The sequence below is a fragment of the Lissotriton helveticus genome, chromosome 5_1 (genome assembly GCF_964261635.1).
Source record: "Lissotriton helveticus chromosome 5_1, aLisHel1.1, whole genome shotgun sequence".
NCBI classification, from domain to species: domain Eukaryota; kingdom Metazoa; phylum Chordata; class Amphibia; order Caudata; family Salamandridae; genus Lissotriton; species Lissotriton helveticus.
This window is the reverse complement of record NC_136065.1, coordinates 2030915597-2030939498: the sequence shown is the minus strand read 5'-3', so window position 1 is coordinate 2030939498 and position 23902 is coordinate 2030915597.

Below are 23902 nucleotides of genomic sequence, written 5' to 3'. Positions count from 1 at the left end.
TCTGCAGCTATCAGTCAGAACCCCGATTGGGTTTTCGAATTCCCCAGCAAAGTGCTCCGCCAGCACTTAAGGTTTCCCAATAAACCCCCCTGGGTCTATGGAAATTACGGACAGAGTGCTCCGCAGCTCTCTGTATCAGTCACCTATTAAGTGCGTAGGGTCAGTGACAGGTCAGCTATTCAGACAAGTCGGACAATTTTTCTAGCTAAACCTAGGCTAGTTATACTGTTTTCGGGTCAGTGTACCACCCCGCAAATGTTGCAAGTGTAAGAATCCCCAATTTCGATTGGTCCACAAGTAGGATAGGTCAACACACCAACCAGAATATACTTCTACAAGTCCTAATTTACATCTTTTGGGACCGCCTATTGAATTTGGGGTTCCCAGGATATGTGCTCTTCTCCTAACAATGCCCAATACAAATTTAATATACAATTGTTACGAATGCAGTACAGTTCAGCTTCGTCCCTCTGGGTCACAGGTTAGTTCTCATGAGCATCTCGACTGTGGCTGCCAGCTGGCTGAGTTCCACTGGTACAAGGTTTTCTACCCTCTGCTGGGATGACATGCGTAGTAGGGACTTCTAAGATGGGGTATTAGCGCCTCCCAGGCCCAAAGGTTATGATACATGAAAAGTAAGCGAAAACAATTTAGAACATAGAAAATAAATGATTACACTGTATACCAGGAATCCCTATATGACTCCCCTTACTTTAAACTAACTTATAGCATTATGATTAGTGCAAAACGAACAGCTATGCAAAAGCTGCAGTGCAAGCATCGGCATGTGAAAACACAAAGCAGCCATCTTAAGTCGAGTGGGCAAGTGCGAAAAGTTCCCACCAGAACTGCGAGTACGTCATGTCACGTGAGTGTGACCAACGCATGCGCAGAAGAAAACCCCGCTAAGCAGCGGCCATGTTAATGACAAGCGTATTAGGATAAGTAAACACATAGGCAAGCGTCACTGGGACACCCCGTGTAATGTAAAATGTGCAATATTAATAATACAAACAGGTTGATTACATTTTGTTAATGTTATTAGAGGTTCTTGAATACGAGCAAGACGCTTTGCGTGCGAATTCTTGCTCCATCAGTATCAAAGATGATGTGTGCAGAACCACAGATTGGACAAGGATCGGATTGTAACTATCTGCCTGAAGTTCCAGGTACAATAAAGGAAAACAAAGACAGCACAGAGTCTCACTTTGTAAAAGACTGTATCTCAGCATCACTGAAGTGGTTTGAATATGTACATGCAAATGCACTTGTGAAAACCACAGATGAAAAGACTAGCCATTGCTGTGAAGGTCTGGCTGATGTGGTGCGTGCAGTTTCTCCCCAGATTGCAGCTGCTGCACAAGATCTGCATATTGGATGGTGCCAAAACTTTGATCTGAGCGATGCTATGAAATGGAAAGGCCTGTTCCAAATGATCCTGGCAAAGACTGTTGTGAAATGTGGTGGCCTTCCAAATTGGGTGCATGCCTCTTGTCCCCTAAAACAGCTCCTCTTCAAGAAGAGATGCCAGCAGTGGTCAAAAATCCACAGAAGAGGTTCAGTCAAGCTGTAAGGGAACCCATATAGTGTGGAGCAGCACTAAAACATACTGTACTGGAAAGGCAAAAAGTGGAAGCTGGCTCAGATGAAAGTGGTGTCAAAAGGTGTGAATAAGTCAGGTCAAGCCTCTGAAGAAGAACTTAGTGCTGTGGGCTTACGAGTGGAGGTAGAAAAAGCTGTCTGAAAGGGTATTCAAAACATCCACAGTGGTCCCTTTAAACATTCATTTGCACCCATAGCTGAAACGTCTGAATCTGAACAAGGTGAAGATAAAAGTGAAAGGCTTGGATTGAAAACGTGCAAAGAATTGATGGTGCTCTGTCATAGTTTTTCAGCACCTGAGTGCTCCAACTGCATAGAAAAAATACAGAATGCCACATTGAATGAGATATGTAATGTGAGGCTTGAACTGTATGAGCCACCTTGATGGCAAGCTGGTGATAAAGACCCAAGAAATGCTGAAACAATAACTGAGAACTGCCAGGAGCTGAAGAAAAAAATCATTGAATGATGAAAGAAAAAGAAGAAAAGAGGGAAGAAAAGAAATAGAAAATAAACTGTCCTGTTGAATTTAAACTTTTGAGCTTGGCTATATATGATCTGATTACAGACAATACTTGTGTTGCCTTAGACATAGAGGTAACATTGTAATATGCTCAGCTTTTGTAATAACTAATAATTAATCTAGTAATTTTAGATGGAGTGGTTTCCTTATTTACCTGTGTGAAATAAGTGTGCTAATGAAATTACCATGTTTACATACACTAAAGATGAGTAGTATTATTTTAGGTAGAGAAATTATATTAGGCCAAATAATGAGTGTGCTATTTGATCAAACAACATGTGAATAAGTGATAATTTACAAATCATTTGAGGTATCATGATTTGATATTTATCAAAGGGAGGATTGGTGGTGTACAGATTTCGCCTAGATTTAGGCATTGCTCTGCTTTATGTATGTATGTATGTATGTATGTATTGCGATTTATATAGCGCACGTATCACCCGAAGGCATCAAGGCGCTTGCTTAGGGAACCCATCCTGGTATTCCCCTGTGAGATACCCCGGCAGGGTATCCACAAGGTGAAAGCCAGGCATCCCGCCGCGAGGGGCCGTAGTGGAGATTAAGCAAGCTATTGCCCAGAGTCACAGAGTGTGACCCCGTGAGTCGAGTAGGCACCGGAGCGAGAATTGTCGAGTCTGTGGAATTTTTTAGCCCGAGACCCGCCGAGGCGGGGAATCGAACCCTGGTCCACGGCCGATCTCAGCTTCCGGGTCTGCCGCCTCTAACCACTGAGCCACGCTTAAATTTCAGACAGAGTTCATTTAAAAAATGGCACACAGAATTGTGGTGCAAAGTGAAAACACAAGACACATGAATGAGGCCTGGTCAAATGCTTTCAGTCTAAAGTGCTTTCATGTAAAACCATGCTCAGTTAATTAGTCATGGTTGTTTAGTTGTGATCATTCTAGATTTAACCTCACTATAGAATGTACATTTAATTTAGAAATGTCTTTTGAACTTTCAAAGTAGCATATATTTCTGCTGAATTAGCATGCATTTTGCAGTGACGGGAAGCTGTGACTTCAGTTTGCTTTGGAAGGCCTTCGGCCTTAGTGATAAGGATGGAATGCGTTCCTTCCTGGTCACTGTTTTCTCCTGTCTGCCATCTTCATAAAAGACCTTTGTTATAACTTACGCCTCCTGTCTTCTCATGAAAGGCCTTTGCGTCTAGCATACTTTTAACAGTTTACAGTTTGTTTAAACAAAGCTTACTTCACTTCATAACGTGGAGTGAAAAGTGCAAAGCACACATTTTTCTTATAATATATTGTTTCCGCATGATTAATACTTTTTGTAGCAGAAAATGTAATTGTTGCCAGGATGTTAGACATTTAGTACAAGACTCAAATGTGATACAAGAATGTGCATGATTGATGACATGTCCAGTCAGCCCATGGGGCGTCGATGTGTTCTGAAGCTATTGGGCAAGCTACGAAGACCATCACGTGTATTTTTGATAGAAATATTGGTTAGTTAGCCGAGATGTACGTTGGCTGCTCATATTTTTTATTTAGCAGGATGTGAGGCAGGAGACAGTTTTTCTTAAGGCTCTGCGGAGCCCAAGAGGAAGGGGGCCATGCCCTGCTCCTGACAAAGAGGGGCAGAGATGCACAGCACGAAGACAGAGAGCATCAGCTGAGAGCAGGACAGGTTTTAGATTCTTTAACTTTAAGTTTCATGCTTTGACTAACTGGCTTTGCAAATACTTTTTTTGTCCTATGCATTTTATTTCTCTTTATGGGAGATTGTTGCCAATTATCAATTCTTGATTAGCCTTGAAAAACTCACTCTAGTATTATAAATTCTTAAAACTCTAAGAGTTTATGACTAACATAGAAATAGGGGTTTTCCCCTTCCCTTATGGAGTGCCTTGTATGCAATCTATAATATGTTCTGTATTAATTCTATTTTTCCTATTTGTCAATTCTGTAACCTGATTGCTCTTTGAATAATGAATAAAGAGTTTGAGAACATTAATTTTTGACTAGAAAATAAAACCCTTTAAAACTACTCACAACTCTCATTATTGCCTTAAATAATATTTACATTTGATTTTTCATGTTTATGTAAAGTCTCCTGATGGTGATAAACGGTGGCAAAGGTCCATCACCTTAAAAGCGTTAAATTGGAGGTAAATGATGTTTTGCATTGAGAAATTACCATGAAATTGCAGCTGGATCAGGTGCAGGATTGAAGTGCATTCGCAGAGTTGTACTGAGAGCACAATGCTGCGTGGGATAACAGAGCTAAAGTAAACATTGGTGTGGCTTGGGTTCTAATAAAATTGCTAAGTGTTGTTACTGCTCAGGATCAGGACTGATGTACATTTCTGAATAAAATGTCCATTTCTACAGACACAAAATGTTATCACTATAAATAATATGTGACTGCAAATGAAATGTGTTTAACTCTAGACCTAAATGTTGTCTGATTTAGCTACAGTAACAATACTTGGAGGAAAATGTACTAAAGAGACACGCAACACTGCGCAGCCCCCCGCAAGGCTGTGCTGCATTGCGCGACAGGGAGGGAGCAGGAGAGCGCCATATCTTCAAACATATGGCTCTCTCCTCCCCTTTCCCTTATGCCAGCGCTGATTACAGCTGCTGAAGGCCTCGCAAAAACCTTCGCACCATAGCGCTACGGTGTGTGTGTGAGTCTAGCATCGGTTTTGTACAGGAAGGGTGACCTTCCTGTACAAAATACCATGCCTAGACAAGATGCAAAGCGTTTCCCACTTTGTATGCGTGCTGCACAGTGCAGCATGCATGCAAAGTGGGAAAAGGATGGAGAAATTAAAACATTTCTCCTTCCCTCTGCCTACTTTAAAAGGGCGCAGTTTTCTCATGATAAACCCACTCTACTTTATTTAGTAACATGGGTTTAGTGTGATGAACCTTGAGTGGTTGCATGGGAAAGCCAATGCTCCACCCTTGGCACACCCCCATGGCGCTAAGTAATGTAAAGCAGCTCTGTGCGCTGCTTTGCAATACTTTCTGTTATTTCCAACAAAGTTAATTGGAATGAAAAGATTTTGCACCAATTTGTGTAACTTTTGTGAAGCAAAAACTGCACAAAATCTTCGTAAATCTGCCCCTTAGTATTTTAAGCTTCCAGTTCACGGAGTGTAATGGTAAAGGTAAGACCTAAGTTTCTAAAATCTTTGAAGATGTTACACAACTGTAGAAGATGGGCCAGAGTGATTTCAGAGGCACTGACCCCCATACATGGCCTGACCTGAAAGAACTATTCTGGAAGGAGAAGCAACTGACCTGATTTCAGGGGCAGGGCTGATTTTTAGAACTAGATTGTGGCCAGAACAACAGCTGCATCTGTTGCCAGTCTTGGTGGCTGGGGCGGCTCCTTCCCGAGTATCGTGATGTAATTCATAGTGATGTAATCACCGTCAAAAAGGTAACGTGATGCCATTCTGGAGATAATGAACAATTCTGAGGACATTATTTATTATTTATTTCTTTATTTCGGCCAACGGCCATAAAAGACACACATATATACATTCATTAGCTCATATATTAGAATAGAATACGTGCATCAAATCATTTAAGACAATAATTTCAGTAATACGTTGCAAAATTAATTTTCACCAGTTAAATCAAAAACATCATTCATTCAGCGGGGAAATACAATTTTTAGCAGCAAGGTTCACTGTTTAAAATCAATCCATCTTCAAAGCACCTGTCCCAATTTTTTTCGGACAATAAAAACTGAGTGAAGAAACCTACTGATACTAAATACAATGAACTGTGCAGTATTTGTTTTTAAGATCCTGTATGCTGTAGAACATGATCTAGTTCCTAAAAGAACACACATAGGTTTGAGCCATCTTTTTCGAGCTTTCAGGTATGCTTTGCAAATAAACAACATATGGACCTCATTCTCCTTGCATAAATCTGAGCACATAGGGCATCTCTCATTTGTACTCTTAGGACAATCCAGTTTTTTATTTGTCCAACGCTCAATGTTGGAATTCAGCATGAGGTTCCCATACCTGAACTTCAGGAAGAGAGTCTTGGCAAGAGGAGGCTCTATTTCGTCCAGAAAGGATTCAAAACATGGTTCGCTTTTGAAGGTTAAAAATGTTTTAGTTAAGGTGCCAATTCTACTGTCATGAACATGTCTGTCGTTCATAAAGCACCAATATGCTCTTTTTACTGTATTTTTGGCAAAAGCTGGTAAATTCTCTGGGTTTTCCCAGAACGAGCTCAGACCCAGATTATCAAACCATTTTTTAACATGCCCGAACCACCGAAGGGAATTGAAAGAGTCTAAGTTCAATACTTCTTGAAGACCATTTCTGTAATCTACCAGTTCCGGAGTGGACCAAATCCTTATCCAGAACATTAGTGGTCTTATGATAGTTAGGTGGTCGGTTCGTTTGAAGTTCAAATCGAGATGGAGAGGTATTAGTGGTGTGCTGGTTGGGACCTTTACAATTGTTCTCATGAATTTATTATCAAGGCCTTGAAAACTCTCCCTGGCCCAAGGTCCCCATATCTCAGCCCCATATAAGGCTGCAGATTGAATTTTAAATTTAAAAAGTTCAAGTACGGGAGTTATACTTTTACTTGTACTAGCATTCAATCTACAGATTATAGGTTTTGCATTATGGGCGTATGACACCTTACTTTTTTCGATTTGAGCCTTCCATGTTAACTTAGAATCGAGTACTACCCCCAGATAAGTAAAATTCTCCACAGTACCTAAAGTTTCCCCATTCAGGGTCAGGTTCCCTCTATCCGGTCTAATAGGATTTAAAGCCATACATTTTGTTTTATCAACATTTATTTCTAGCCCTTTGGTCACACAGTAGCTGCTGAAGGAGTTTAAGAGTGCCTGGAGGCCCTTCTTGGTTTGGGATATTAAGATGGTATCATCCGCGAAGAGCAACGCGGGCACTCTCTCTCCATTCAGCTGTGGTGAGTCATTACTGCAAGCATTAAGGTAATCAGGCACATCATTGACAAAAATAGAGAACAGGGTGGGGGCCAAGACGCATCCCTGTCGGACACCACGCTTGATCGGGATATCTCGCGTCAGTTCACCTTTCGGACCCCACCTGATGTTTGCGTGATTTCTAGCGTGCAATTCAATAATGTGGACCAAGAGACTTTCTGGCAGACCGGCTGTGTTTAACGATCTCCATAGCAGATTGCGAGGAACAAGGTCGAATGCCGCCCTCAGATCGATAAAGGCTACATACAGATGACCTTTCCGAATGTGAACATACTTCCAAAACAGACAACAAAATCTAAAGACCTGGTCTATCGTACTGATCTTAGACCTAAAGCCTGCCTGAAATTTGGAAAGTATAGCCGACTCCTCCAGCCAGTCATTTATCCTAAATAGTAGATGCTTGGCATAAAGTTTTTGCAGAATGTCCATTAAACTAATAGGTCTGTAATTAGAGGGAACAGATCTTTTTCCCTTTTTAAAAATCGGGACAACTTCTGCTGCGCGCCAACTATCAGGAAAATTACAACTTATGGACAGAGCATTAAACAAACGATTAATATAGGGTGCCCAAACTTCAGGTACATGTTTATAGAGGTCACCCGATATTTTATCTGGGCCGGGAGCTTTGTTATTTTTTAGTTCATTAATTGCCCTATATGTTTCTTCCAAAGTAAAATCAAGACATACAGGTAGTGAAAGTGAACATGGGAGCTCCTCTTCCTCACCATTATCATATGGTTTGTACAAATTGGAAAAGTGCGTCACCCATGTCATTTCATCAATGAACGAGTCCCTCACAGGTCTACCAGCATGCCCCCCATTTGCAACCAACCTCCAAAAGCCAACATTATCGTTATATTTTGCAGCAGACAGCATGTCAGCCCAAATTGACTCTTCCCATGTTTTCTGCGATACCCTTTGGACTCGCTTATACTCCTCCCTGGCGAGTCTAACATCATCTTGGGTTTTACTTCTGATCGCATATAGGAGCTTTCTCTTAGCCATTTTACAAGCATGGTCATACCAAAGTTTTCCGTGGCATCCCACGCGTACATTTTGCTGTTTCTTCCTCGGCAATTTGGACATTTAGACTCTTAATTCATTAAAAAAGACCTTATGTAGCTCAACAAAGTGGTCACAATTATCAGTAGACAAAGGTTGTCCTACAAGGGGTGTAAAGGTCCTGTCAAACAATGAATAAACTGCAGCCAGGGTCTTACCCTCACTTAAAAGATGTGGCCATTTTAAAGCACGTCTATTATTATTAATTGTATGTGCCTGCTCACATTGGACATCAGCAACTACCTCACATAAGGCGGGACCGTGGGTATCTCTAATTATATGAGGATCAATAAAAAGTTCCTGAGGAAAATGATCACTCTCGACCCTTGATGATACTTTAAAATCAATCATAAAATGCCAGATAATTAAAGAAACAAAAATAAAAACTAGTCTACTTTTCGATTTCCCAAAGGTAGGTTGTTTTATAAAATCTGAGGGAAGGCGACCATTGCAAGCTCTAAGGCCATGATCAACTGTTAGCCTCAGTAATTGAACCGCCAGAGTGGTACACGGGACATAATTAACGGTCTCAAGCTGAGGGATATTATATGCTTGATCCTCATCTTGGAAGACATCAGAAATCCCAAGGATCGGTTCGAAATTACAATTCAGGTCACCCCCTAGTATTACAGGGACTTCACCCACCACCCTTTTCAAAAAGGTATCCAGGATTTCCAAGGTGGACGAAACCTTGGAATGCCCTGTCGGTCTATTATAGACATTAATAATGTAGTATTCACCCCCATTGGTCGATACGATTTTTAGAGCCAAAATGTCAGGGGTTCCTGTATCTATGAGATCAACTCTTATGGCTAGAGTAATTTTAAGCCATATGATCAAACCCCCACATGGCCTTCCCCTATCGGACTGAGTGGCCTTGATACCAAAAGTTTTGTATCCCATCCTGTGCGGGATATCCAATGCCCAAGTTTCTTGTAATAGGCAAAAATCGCTGGTGTCGACATAATCTGCCCATTCTGGGTCTTTCAGATTTTTGCCCACTCCAGCGATGTTCCACGACAGGAAAAACAGATGTGGGATTGACTCACTGCCAGGGGAATCAAATTCGGCATTAAGAAACATTGGTGCCGAGGGGGGGGCTACACTATCTTGCTGTGGGTCATCTAACCTTATTTCTGCGTCCATAATTGGTACCCCGGATAAAAAGCTAGTCTTAGCACCAGCGCAATCCTCAACATTATCAATATGTGCTAGGGGCAAAGTTGGATAGCTTTCCATATGTCCATGATTGTGATCAGACATTACGGGGGGACTTACAAGAGGCCCTGCCATCAGAGTTGCAGAGGCCATTGAATCTACATTGGGCGTTGGTTGCCTTAAAAGTCAGTCTACCTCCTCAAGGCTGCCAAACCTATTCTGGGTAGGTAGACCATTCCAGCACATAAAAGAATCTTGGTAATTGGAGGGATAAGTCCTCCAAGGATGGCGCTGTACCAGGGTCCAACCATCGTGCTGTAGTTTTTTAGGAGGTGGAGGGTAAAAAAAAGACAAAAGTCTAGGGATAACGCAAGAACCTTCCCCATTGGGACAAGAACAAATATAACGTGCTGTATGTGGGTCCTCAAAGGTCACCACTACACAATCTCCAACCACAGATTTCTTTGTAGGGCCCACCCAAGGAACACGTCGTACCATCAACACTCTACTCTTCCTACCATTAGGAATTGAACGGTTTGCATTGAGCCAGTGCATTGTCTTGTTCTTCAGGGACCAATGGTTCTCGTGGTGGCCATTTTCAAGCTGAGAAACACCCGTCAAAACAACCACGTAGTCATTTGCCTCTGGGGGAAGATCAATGTAACCCCCTCTAAAATTATTCTTTACAGAAGTACCCTGGGAATACTGTTGGCGAGATTCTGTGGGGCATGGTTTAGTAGGAGGGACTAAAGTAGAGTTTAGGATGGGTACAGAACAAGAACGGGAGGGGACAACAGGTTTAACAAATGCAGCAGTTTGGTTCACACCCACAGTTCGTGGTTTCGGAACTGGACGTTCCGGTGGTAATACAGGTGGAGGAAAAGAAGATACCTGTGGAATCGAGTCCTCTACCCCAATGCCCTGATTTTCTAGACTTCTCAAGCCAAGAGTGGCCAAAGCTATAATGCTTTTCTCCATCTCCAACAAACTGTTTTCAATGGATGAGAGTCTATGAGCAAGAGGGGAGAGTAGTTTCTTGAGTGTTTCCCAAACTATGCCTATAAATTCCCCGTCCTTCCCTTCCTTCCCCTCCTGGCCCTCAACAGTTAAGCCCCCCTCTTGAAGTGTGGTAAAGGTTTGAGTGGGTACTGACCCCCCCTTGGCACCTTCTGAATGTATCTGTTCCTTAGGGATAATCCCTTCAGTTGTTTTGGGGATTTGTACAGGGGGCGGTTTTAATTTCTGTGCCACCGCAACTCTTGCCTTTTTCCCGTAATAGGTATACCGGGAGGTCTTTTTCCTTTTTGGGAAATTACCCAAATTTGAATTAATTCTAGATGAGTTAAAAATTACAGGGTCGGGGAAATTAGAGCTGGTGACCTGCGTGTCAGCAAAAGTTTTTGCAGTTGCTGGGATAGAAAAATTAAAACTAACATTCTTCACAGGCGACAATACAGGTGGAATCGTATCACCAGCATCAACAATTGGCTCTACAACCTGTGAGGCAAGTTGTAGAGTTGGAACCTGGTGAACCTCTGCCTGCACGACTAATGACTTGAGGATGGCAGGTCGCTCCGGGGTAACAGCAGTAGCTATGTGCCCCAGTGAAGATTTTTTTGAGAGAGTAATTACCTCCGATAATCTTCTAGCGGCTGCCAACTCAAGAGAAACACGAGTCTGCAGTTTAGAAATTTCCTCATCAATGGCCAGGTTGGTACGAGTAATAAAATCATCCATTGGGCCACTGATTGAAGTGTTTCCCTTACCAGTCTTGCTACGGGTTATCCTAACGGACATATTTATAGACAATAAAACCTTAATAAAACCTCCTATGGATTATGAATATTACTAGCAGCACCAACCACAATTTAACAATATAGCCAAATGGGCGAAAAAGGGTAGGCCAGTCCAGTCCTCGGCCGTCCTCGAACGGCCTCAAACGGCCCAGTCTTTGCCCTGTCTTCGCCCGGGCTGCGTCCCGCGCTGCGGGAGGCGGAAGATTTAATATAGGGGGCGTGGGGGGCGGGCCAGCAGGGAGAGCGGACCGGAAGCTCTCCGTCGGTCTAGCAGGGACTTCTGGGAAATGAAGTCCCTGCACGCTCGCAGCCCCGCTGACGCCTCGCGCCCACAGCCGCCTTACCGCCACAAAAAGATGCTCAGCTTGTCCGGTGACCGCAGCCTGTGAAGCGGCACCCGCGAAGCGGGTGCGGCGGAGAGTGGGCTTGGAAAGCTGGTCAAGAGGTGAGGTGAGCTAAATACCGCTGTGCTGTGCCTTGAAAGTTAAAAGCTGCCGCTGGTTCTGAAATGGTGTCCCATACGTTGGCGGTTGGAAACTCCTCTTAAGCACCTCGTGGGGGGGGCAGGGGGCGGGCCAGCAGGGAGAGCGGACCGGAAGCTCTCCGTCGGTCTAGCAGGGACTTCTGGGAAATGAAGTCCCTGCACGCTCGCAGCCCCGCTGACGCCTCGCGCCCACAGCCGCCTTACCGCCACAAAAAGATGCTCAGCTTGTCCGGTGACCGCAGCCTGTGAAGCGGCACCCGCGAAGCGGGTGCGGCGAAGAGTGGGCTTGGAAAGCTGGTCAAGAGGTGAGGTGAGCTAAATACCGCTGTGCTGTGCCTTGAAAGTTAAAAGCTGCCGCTGGTTCTGAAATGGTGTCCCATACGTTGGCGGTTGGAAACTCCTCTTAAGCACCTCGTGGGGGGGGCGGGGGGCGGGCCAGCAGGGAGAGCGGACCGGAAGCTCTCCGTCGGTCTAGCAGGGACTTCTGGGAAATGAAGTCCCTGCACGCTCGCAGCCCCGCTGACGCCTCGCGCCCACAGCCGCCTTACCGCCACAAAAAGATGCTCAGCTTGTCCGGTGACCGCAGCCTGTGAAGCGGCACCCGCGAAGCGGATGCGGCGAAGAGTGGGCTTGGAAAGCTGGTCAAGAGGTGAGGTGAGCTAAATACCGCTGTGCTGTGCCTTGAAAGTTAAAAGCTGCCGCTGGTTCTGACATGGTGTCCCATACGTTGGCGGTTGGAAACTCCTCTTAAGCACCTCGTGGGGGGGCGGGGGGCGGGCCAGCAGGGAGAGCGGACCGGAAGCTCTCCGTCGGTCTAGCAGGGACTTCTGGGAAATGAAGTCCCTGCACGCTCGCAGCCCCGCTGACGCCTCGCGCCCACAGCCGCCTTACCGCCACAAAAAGATGCTCAGCTTGTCCGGTGACCGCAGCCTGTGAAGCGGCACCCGCGAAGCGGGTGCGGCGAAGAGTGGGCTTGGAAAGCTGGTCAAGAGGTGAGGTGAGCTAAATACCGCTGTGCTGTGCCTTGAAAGTTAAAAGCTGCCGCTGGTTCTGAAATGGTGTCCCATACGTTGGCGGTTGGAAACTCCTCTTAAGCACCTCGTGGGGGGGGGCGGGGGGCGGGCCAGCAGGGAGAGCGGACCGGAAGCTCTCCGTCGGTCTAGCAGGGACTTCTGGGAAATGAAGTCCCTGCACGCTCGCAGCCCCGCTGACGCCTCGCGCCCACAGCCGCCTTACCGCCACAAAAAGATGCTCAGCTTGTCCGGTGACCGCAGCCTGTGAAGCGGCACCCGCGAAGCGGGTGCGGCGAAGAGTGGGCTTGGAAAGCTGGTCAAGAGGTGGTCAAAAGGTGAGGTGAGAGGTGAGGTGAGCTAAATACCGCTGTGCTGTGCCTTGAAAGTTAAAAGCTGCCGCTGGTTCTGAAATGGACATTATTGTTTTGTCACAGAAGGTTGGCAAGTGTGTTCTGCTGGCCATGATTATATTCCAATCTGAAACAGCCTTTCTAATGCCAGCTCACATGGTGCCACCATGTGACACATAATATCAACTCCCATCACATGGTCATCCGGCGAGGAGCCGATATTACACACTGGCAGGAAGAATGAGTTAAAAACTACTGTAAATAGTGGTTTTCCAGCTCTTTATCTGAGGCTTTGAAGTATTGATGTCCATTTAAGGTGTTAAAACACCCCAGCCTCAGCAAAACAATTTGGGGAGGAAGGGGATTGGGGGTACAGTGCAGTTCAAATGTGCCTTGTGGGTATTTCTCTGTACTAGGCCCCGCCCCCTCCTCACGATGTGAGATTGTTCTTCAAGTTGGCAGATATGCTAATGGATTGCACTAGACTACAAGTCCCAGAATGCAAAGAAAAGTCCTGTACTGAATCTGCTAGTCACACATGGACTTTAAGTGCAACCCTATACTGGCAGATGTAGTTTTTAAAGAACACTGTCTGATCATTGTACACAATGCCTTTCGGCTAGATGGACTTGCCGGAATGCTAACCAGGAAAATACTGGGCAATATGTTAACAAGTTATTATCTCTCTGCTGGTGGCTAGGGTTCAAGTTAGAGGGCACCTTCTCTGATCTCCATTCAGCTCTCCTCGATTCAAGTGTGAGCATCTACGCAGCTCGTGGGTAAAGGGTACAATCATTCGCAAAGCCAATAACACTGATGTGTGTATGGTGTACTGCAGACTTTAACAATACACGATTTTGTATTCGGCAGCGAGCGCAGACAAAAGCATCTGAAATAAATGGTGCAGAAAAAAGTGTTTCTGTCCGGGACTATGTGGGGAACAGAGTCAGGGACTTGAGAAAGGACTGTGAACTGGGTAGAAAACGTACACAGGAAGAGGAGTACAGCGCTGCCCAGGATCATACAGGGAGTCAGAGGAGAAAAGCTGATCCAATGGGTAAGCCTATACAAGTGAACAAGATGGGTAAGACTCAGAAAGGAAGGGCACTCACAAGACGATTTAGCATTCAGAATAACTACACCCAGGACAAATGTGCAATACATATATATGAAACAACGTTAACAATAAAGGGAGTGTGTGGGTAAAGCACTCATGAGCTCCACACGGTAAGACTGAAGCTCAGTAAGTTTCTCACCCACAATTGCGGTTACAGATACTGACTGCAAATACCCACATGTAGGATATGCATTCAAAGGCAGGGTCTGTGGAGCTTATACCTATGGTGATGTTATAAATGTAACTCAAAGACAATACTCACAGTGAGCAAGAAACACCACCTAGGTAGTCAGCTGTGCCTACGGATCCTGGCGATCAAACAGGAACACACAAGGCAGTAACAGCAAGGGGGTAGAACTAAACACAAGCACAATAGACAAGGAGCTAGCTAAGAGGAGTGCTTAACAGGAAAGGAGGGAAATCACAGGGCACATGTGGCAGAAGGCAGGTAACAAACATAAAAGGTAACAGAAGTAAGACAGCAGAATAGAAAGACAGCAAACTAGACCTGGAACCATGGAAATGGGAAGAAAGGCAGGGACTGTAAATGGATATACAGAAGGGGAGGCTACAAGGGTATACTAGAATAGTGCAGGTTAAGGAATCAAGAAAACAAAGTAGCATAGTAGGCAGTGCTGGGGCAGGAACAAGAAGTGAGCTAAGGCTCAGGAGTCAAGGCAGCACTGCAGACAGTGCCGGTTCAGGAACAGGGGCATTATTAAAGCTTCAGGAGTCAAGGTAGCACTGCAGGCAGTTCTAGTTCAGGAACAGGGAAATTACTACAGCTCAGGGGTCAAGGTAGCACTGCAGGCAGTGCAACCTCAAGGAAACAGGGAATAGCTACAGCTCAGGAAACAAGGAGTCTAGAGAGCACTGCAAGCAGTGCAAATCAGGAACAAGAACTAGCTGAAGCCCAGGAACAAAAAATAACTACAGCTCAGGAACTCAGGAAACAAGAGCACTGCAGGTAGTGCTAATCCAGGTACAAGGAATAGCTATAGCTCAGGAACTCAGGAAACACGGTAGCACTGAAAGCAGTGCTAATTCAGGAGAAGGGAAACTGCTGCAGTTCAGGAACAAGGAATGCTAAGGCTCAGAAGTCAAGGTAGCTCTGCAGGCAGTGCTAATTCAGGAACAAAGAAAACAGCAGCAGGTCAGGAACAAGGCATAGCTAAAGCTCAGGAAACAGGGATAGCCACAGCTCAGGGAGCACTGGCAACAAGGATCGGTCTTACAGCTACAATGACCAACCTGGGTCTGAAAGAAACTGGGGCTTATAAGAACTCACATTAATCACATGCAGCAGGTGTGAGCAGGATAACAGCAGCCAGCCACAGCTGAGCTGAATTCCTCCACCCATCCTTGGCCTGCAGGGGTGGAGACAAAGCAGTGAGCAGGGAGTTCTGGATAATGGAGTTTCAGGCATGAGTAGGCTGGCTTGAAGTATAAGCAGGCTGGCTTTCACAAAACCCGGCATGGATTGGGAATGGATGTCCGTTCCCAATAAGTGTCCAAATGGTTGGAAGTCAGGATATGCATGCAAAGGAGGGTCTGGAAGCTTATTAGAAGACTGGAAAGTCCCACTATGCGGCCCCCGGGTGGTGGGCACCAGAGCACAGGGAGCGACTTGTGACAGTTGCTTTCTTTTCTGTAGCATCCATTTTTCAGATGATATTGACAGTGCTCATTTCTTCAAGCTAACAGGCAGCTGGCTGACTGTAAAATAATCCATAATTCTGCGTGCATTACAAAGGAAGTAGAAGGACTGTTTTTTAGCTGTTACCTCTGGATCGTAAGATTTTCAACAGCAGCACTCAAGCTTTTGCAGGGAGTTTTCTCTGGTCTTACAACAAGGGAGAACCAAGGTGCTGAAGGCTTGGTTATTTTGTGACTGTGTGCATTTTCAGAGGTGTGATAGGATCCAATGCACTTGAGATTTATTGGTTAAATAGTTTTGCATCTGTCTGGATTCCCTGTGTGTGGTAATCTACATATGCTTTCTTATACATAAATGTTAATGTGGAATTGTATGTATGTCATATTAGAATTGATATTGTCATAGTGTGATGTCTTGAGTTCTAGATAACTTTGGAAGTAAACCTGGACAGCTAGATCCAGGTTGTCCTGCTGGTGGTTGGATGGGATTCCTACTACAATAAATCTAAGAAAGAAACCATTTCTGACTATATTCATTATTGGACCTGCTTCACTGGCGTAGTCGGCAGAGAAAACCCCCCAGAGAAGAATCTCAACAGAGGAAGATTGGTGAGGAGCACTTCATTTTTTTTATGGGCTTTAAAATAAAAAAAAGACAATTTGGCATTGGATACTCGATATCTTTAATCTTGGAATCATAGATCTTCTTATAAACATCCTGGGGATTGGGAGCTTTTCGCCGCATTTCCTAAGCTATTTAGTAAGTACTCGATGCAGGCTCATCCCAAATTATTATTTTGGCAATTGAATTTTTTTTTATTGTTGCTCCATTATTCTGTGCCACATCTCCTGTACCAGCAAAGATTAATTTTAGCCCATGCAAATTTGTGGAAGTGGCTGTTGAATACTAGTAGTAAACGCTTTTAACGTTAACTTCTACAAATACTTGGAAAAGTGAGCAGCTACATGTATTTCATTGCGCGCAGCTACAGAGTAAGGGGGGACCCAGGGAGAGCCAGGCGCGAGCTGGTCTTTCCCTGGGTGCGTTCGCGCGAGGGATCTGGGAACAGGTGGGGGTGATTAGGGGAGGTCATAAAGGGAAGTCAGGCTGGCGGTAGGGAACTGCGTAGCGGGAGGCAAGGGAAGGGAGGTTCTTTTTTCCGGATTCGCGTCTTGTTTACCTTGTTAGTGGGGCCATGGAGGAGGCGGCGGAGGTTCGGAGGGCTGTCCAGACGCTGGGCGGCCCGGAGTGCCGGCGGAGGCGTGGGTAGGGTTGGCCCGCTCCCCTCGGAAGGCTTCTGGGGGCATGTCGCGGGCGGTGACTGCGTGTCTGTCACCCGGCCCGGAGGAGGAAGAAGACGGTGACGCTGCCATGCCGGCGGCTTTGCCTCTGCCGGCCCAGGTCCCTGCAGCATTGGAGCCCCCGCCGGTTGACCCGGGCGCCCTCCAGCAGGTATGTCTTTTATCATTGCAGAGTGCTGGCTTGCGTGGGGCGCCCGGGGGGGGAGGCGGGGGCGTTCCGTGGGCCGGCAGAATCAGCGCTTGGGCGGGCCCCCTCTTGGGAAGGCTAAGAAGCCTCCGGTGGGTACTGGTGCACGCCGGGGGAGGAGTCTCGATTCTAGGAGCCTCCCTCGGGCCCATGTTCCTGCTACTGCGTCCGGGGGTCCCCCCATCCCGGGGTCTGGGTTGCTCGATGGGGCCTCACCCTGCTTATGGGTTAATGGGCTATGTTATTTGCTGTCCCCTGCCCCTGCTGGGCTGGGGCAGGCTCAACCCCCTTTACATGGTGTTGTGGTCCAGGGCTGCCCGGATGTTGGGGCATCCCCTGCTGCGTTGTCTGGCGTTGCCCCCCCCCCCAGGGGGCCCCCTTGGCCTCCGATGCTGTCCTGTTCAGTGAGGCCCCCCCCCCCCACCCCCTCTGGCCCCCAGGTCCACGTCTCCTGGTTCTGTTGCCCCCTTTGCTGCCCCTCAGCAGTCGCTAGCCTCTGGTGGGTTGGACTTGGACCTTCGGGGGGGGCCCCTGCCCCCAGCCAGATTCTGTACCCGGCTTCTCGCGAGATGACTGGTGTTTCACACGGTAGCTTGGTACCCGGGTTGGGTGGTACCCCTGGGTTTGCGGCGGTGGCCGGTCCTTCGGTGGCTGTCTCCCTTGGCTCTCTGGGGGGTGGCATTCTTGCAGGTTCTTCACGATCTGGCTCGAGCGGCCGCAGTTTTCAGGTCGCGACTCCAGCTGGGCGGCTGTTGGCTGGTTCTGCGGGCTTGGGAACTGTCCCTACGGCTGTTTCCAGTGGTGGGCTCACGGGAGAGTCATCTAGAGCGGATCTCTCTTCTGCAGCGTTGCGAGCACGGAGCTTTCATGACATTGACTGGCAGTTTTCTGTTGGGGGAATTGGTGATGGGGCGCTGCCGAGTGGCAGTACAGGAGTTTCATTTTCTGGGGGTGTTTTGCATATGGATGCACAAGATGATGATTTGGAAGAAGGGGAACTACGAGATAAGGAGGTTGGGCTTTTGGCAGCACGGGCCAAAAGGGGTGGGATGGGGCAACCCCCTGTTTCTCGTATCTTGCAGGAGTCATGTGCGGACCACGCAGCGGTACGTGGGGCAGCGAGGAGTAGACCATCTCAAGGGGATCATGTTGATTTTCAGCAGGAGTCGGCACAGTTGCCACGAGGTAAGGATGGATGGTGGGCCGTGTGGAAACCAAGGGAGAGTCTCCCTGTTAAGCGTACCAGATCAATCGGTACGGGTGATGGGGTTATTGTGAGCGAGTCGCTCTGGCACCGAGGCTTGAGCGGCCGGTGAGTTTGAATGTTTCTGATATGCAACCTGCAGGGGAAGTTTCTACTGTTGGAGTTGGGGTGGCTGCTACAACACCTGTTACGGAGGATAGTATCCTGCCTAAAAGATTGCCTTATTCTGGGGTGGGGATGCCGTTGGGGTCCCATTTGTCTGAGAAAACTAAAACTCGCATCTGGAGTGGTGAATTTGTAGATGTGTTTCGGCTTCTACATAGAGATGTCCAAGCTAAGGAAGGGTCGAAGGAAGAGGAATTGGAATTGGCTCGGAGGCCTCGAGTCCCGAAGTCTATTGAGAATTGGACTTCGGCCTTTTTAATTTATGCCAGCGTTTATTGCCAGCGTCATCCGGGTAAGGCTGTTGACATGTTTAAATATGCTGATGTCATACGTAAAGCTCATAGTTATTTTGGATGCTTTGCCTGGTTGTCGTACGACGAGGAGTTCCGGGCCCGTATGAGTGTTTTTCCGGAGCGTTCATGGGGTGAGGTTGATGCGGAATTGTGGCTCCAGTGGATGGCATCTGCTCATCCGCCCGCTACGACCCACACGGCTAGTGGACAGCCGGTGCATTATCGGCCCTTTCCATTTCGCCCCGCTCTTGCTGGGGCGGGGGTTTGGGGCAGAGGACAGTCCTCCTCCTCTGGCGCGTGCTGGCATTTTAACAGGAGTTCGTGTAACCGACCAGCATGCAGATATAAGCATGAGTGTGCGCAGTGTGGGGGGCGGCATGCTCTCACCCAGTGTTTTCCCGGACAGCGTTTTGGAGAACAAGGGAGGGGTTCCGGGGGCAGGGGACAGCCTTCTCAAAGGGCTCCTACTCCTATTAAACTGGACGTACTTGATTTGTGGTTGGTAGACTATCCTGATTTTGAGGCTGCTAAGATTTTGTCCTGGGGTTTCAGAGTGGGTTTCAGGATTGGGTATCAGGGCCCCCGTTTGGGTAGGTGGTCTGACAATCTCAAGTCTGCCAAGGAGTCCCCACAGGTTGTGCAAAAGAAGTTGGATGCTGAGCTTGCGGCGGGCAGGATTGCTGGTCCTTTTCTTAGCTGTCCTCTCCCTGATTTGATAGTCTCCCCGCTGGGTGTGGTACCAAAAAAGGCGGCTGGGGAGTTTCGCCTCATTCATCATCTTTCTTGGCCTGAGGGTGCCTCCATCAACGATTTCATTGACCCGGCTGATTCTACAGTGACATATGCTTCCGTGGACGATGCCTTGCGGCTCGTTCGCGCAGCTGGTATTGGTGCCTTGCTGGCGAAGAGTGACATTCAGTCAGCTTTCCGGCTTCTGCCCATTCATCCTTGGGATTTTGGTCTCTTGGGTATGCACTTTGGTGGGTATTTCTATGTGGATAAGGTGTTGCCAATGGGCTGCTCGGTGTCCTGTTCCCTCTTCGAAACCTTCAGTACATTTCTGCAGTGGCGCTTCACTTTCATCAGCGGCCACGCCCTGGTCTGTCATTACCTTGATGACTTCCTTTTCATTGGGGAGGGTCAGTCTGGGCAGTGTCAGCTGGCTTTGGATAGTTTTCAGGCTATGTCCGAGGAGCTGGGTGCTCCTTTGGCGCCGGATAAGACCGAGGGTCCGTGTTCATCTCTGATTTTTCTGGGGATTGAAATCGATACCCTGGCTATGGTGGCACGCTTGCCTGCTGACAAAGTGCGGGAGATGTCTGATTTCATCAGGTTGGTGTTGGTCGAACGCAAATTGGAACTGCGGAAGGTTCAGAAGCTTTTGGGGTATCTGAATTTTGCGTGTCGGGTCGTTCGGGCGGGTAGGACGTTTTGTAGACGTCTTGGCCTCTCGATGTCAGGCGCCAGCCTTCCTCATCATCGGGTGCGCATTACCACAGCTGTCCGTGCTGATTTGAGGGTCTGGTTACGTTTCCTGCAAGATTTCAACGGCGTGTCCTTGTTTTTTGCGGATGAGGACATTGTGTGGCAGGTACAGCTTGTCACGGATGCCTCAGGAGCTAATGGTTTCGGCATCTTTTGGGAAGGACGTTGGTGCGCGGCTGGCATTGGCGGGAACAGGGGCGCAGCATTGCGTTTTTGAAGCTCTTCCCTTTGTTGGTCGCTCTGTACATATGGGGGGAGGAGTTTCAGAATCGTTCTGTTTTGTTCCATGTGGACAATATGGCTGTAGTTCACCTTGTTAATAAGCAGAGGGCCCGTGATTTGCGTGTCTTGAAGCTCTTGCGTGCTTTCATGTTGCGATGCCTACAACTGAATATTGTCTTTAAAGCTCGGCATGTTCCAGGGGCCACTAATTGCATCGCTGATTCTTTGTCTCAAGAGCTCCAAGAAGAACTGCCGAGCCCTCGAGAAAGTCTGGAAAAGGGAACCGACACCGGACAACAGGACCCCCTACAAACTTGCCACCCGGAAACACCACCAGCTGATCCGCGCCGCCAAGAAAACAGCATTCAAGGACCGGTTGGACAACAACGCACACAACTGCAAGGAACTCTTCAACATCGTGAAAGAGCTTTCCAACCCCAGCGCAGGAAACAACGACATCACCCCATCGCAAGACCTCTGCAACTCCCTCGCTTCATACTTCCACAACAAGATCACGGACATACACAGCAGCTTCAACAACCAACCAACGCACACCATGACCGAACAACCACCCCCCACCACCACCCTCCACGCCTGGACCCCGATCAGCACCGAAGACACCATCCGCACGATGAACACCATCCACTCCGGATCACCGACCGACCCCTGTCCTCACCACGTCTTCAACAAGGCCGACACTGTCATCGCACCTCACCTGCGGGACATCATCAACACCTCCTTCTACACCGCCACCTTCCCTGAGAGCTGGAAACACGCCGAACTCAGCGCTCTACTCAAGAAACCAACAGCGGACCCCACCGACCTCAAGAACTACCGCCCCATCTCGCTCCTCCCGTTTCCAGCCAAAGTCATCGAGAAGATCGTCAACAAACAGATGGCCGCCTTCCTCGAGACGAACGGATCCCTCGACCCCTCACAGTCCGGCTTCCGAGCCAACCACAGCACCGAGACCGCCCTCATCGCCGCCACCGATGACATCCGAGCCCTGATGGACAATGGAGAAACAGCGGCTCTCATCCTCCTAGACCTCTCCGCGGCATTCGACACGGTCTGCCACCGCACCCTAGTACGGCGCCTCAGCAACACCGGAATCCAGGACAAGGCGCTGGAATGGATCATCTCCTTCCTCGACGGAAGAACACAGAGAGTCCGCCTACCACCGTACAAGTCAGAGGCCTCCGAAGTCATCTGCGGCGTCCCCCAAGGATCATCTCTGAGCCCCACCCTCTTCAACGTCTACATGAGCCCCCTCGCGGCCATCGTACGCAAACACAACCTCAGCATCATCTCCTACGCCGACGACACCCAGCTGATCCTCTCCCTGACCAACAACCCCGCCGCCGCCAGAGCCAACCTGCACGAAGGGATGAAAGAGGTAGCCGAGTGGATGACGACCAGCCGCCTGAAACTGAACTCGGACAAGACGGAGGTCCTCATCCTGGGCTCCTCACCCTCCGCCTGGGACGACTCCTGGTGGCCTCCCGCCCTGGGCACCGCTCCCAAACCAACAGACCATGCACGCAACCTGGGCTTCATCCTGGACTCCTCCCTCTCCATGACCAGGCAAGTCAACAACGTCTCCTCGGCGTGCTTCAACATCCTACGCATGCTACGGAAGATCTTCTGGTGGATCCCCACCGAGACCAGGAAGACCGTCACCCAGGCCCTCGTCACCAGCCGACTGGACTACGGCAACGCCCTCTACGCCGGTACCACCGCCAAGCTCCAGAAGAGACTCCAGCGGATCCAGAACGCCTCAGCCAGACTCATCCTCGACATCCCACGAACCAGCCACATCTCCGGACATCTGAGAGACCTTCACTGGCTCCCCGTCAACAAAAGAATCACCTTCCGCCTCCTCACCCACGCACACAAAGCCCTACACGACCAAGGCCCGAGCTACCTCAACAGCCGAGTCAACTTCTACGCTCCCAAACGCCACCTCCGTTCAGCCAACCACGCCCTCGCCGCCGTCCCCCGCATCCGAAGAGCGACTACAGGAGGAAGGTCCTTCTCCTACCTGGCCGCCAAGACCTGGAACTCCCTCCCGACCGACCTGCGCCTGACCCATGACCACCTCTCCTTCAGGAAGAAGCTGAAGACCTGGCTGTTCGAGCAGTAGCGGCACCCCCCCCCCCCCCAGCGCCTTGAGACCCTACGGGTATGTAGCGCGCTTTATAAGTGTCAATGATTGATTGATTGATTGATTTCAGTGGTCCGAATTCCGCAAATTGGCTCCTGGGGCGGACCTAGAACCGACGGCGATCCCACAGTACGTATGGTCGTTGGGGGATTGAGGGTACACCACTTGGTAGAGAATTCAGTGGCTGCATCCACCCGTCGGAGTTATTTGAAGGCCTGGCACGAGTTTTTGCAGTTTGGTGAGGAGATGGCGGGTCCAGCCCGGGCTGTGTTATCTGATGAACAATTCTTTTTTTTTTGTAAAATAATTTTTATTGCAGATGTCAATTCAAGCATTACAGTTATTTCGTATGTAAGTACATGCGGGATCCCAATTTCTCAAAGTCTCTTCAATACAATTTTTCACATCGTCGTTGCTCGTAGTCTTGGGGCTGGGTGATAGTTGTCTCACCGATTGCTTCCCCTTCATCACTACTCAATGGCGTATCCGATGATCAACCGCTGTCTGCTTTTAACTTTACTTTCCCCCCCCCCACCAACCCCCCCCTTCCAGCATCCGGTCCGTTCAAACTGTTAGGTCGGTGTCAATGGGATGCTGCAACCCCCCTCCCCCCCTTCCTTACCCTCCCCCCACCCACGGTGTTCCATGGTGTCTCGTGTCTGGGTTGCCGCACGCTGGAGCGTGTTGGTGACCTGCGGAGTCTGGAGATGTCTAAGGAGTGTGTGTGTCCATGGTGGGAGCTATGGTAGGCACCGCCACCCTAGGTTCCCCAGGGTCCTCTGCTTCCTCCTCCTCCTCGCTCTCTACCGTGCTATCCCTAAGTGCCTGGACTAGAGTTTCCCACGCTAGCGCCGCTTCCTGGGCCTTCTCGTCAGGCCCCCGTCGAGCCAGTTGATACCTGATCGTGCTCTCCGCCGCCGCCCATTTCTGGAACTCAGTTAGCCATTTCCTATGTGTCGGCGCTGCCTTCGCTTTCCATCCCCTAGTGAGTTCCCTCTTCGCAAGGAGTAGGCCCATGTCTATAAATTTGCTTGTCAGTTTATTCTTACGTGTGTGCGGAAACCAGTGTAGGAGTGTAGTTGCGCTATCGTAGTGTAGCTCCCTGTCTGTGACCGCGTTCATGGTATCGCCCACTTCCCTCCAGA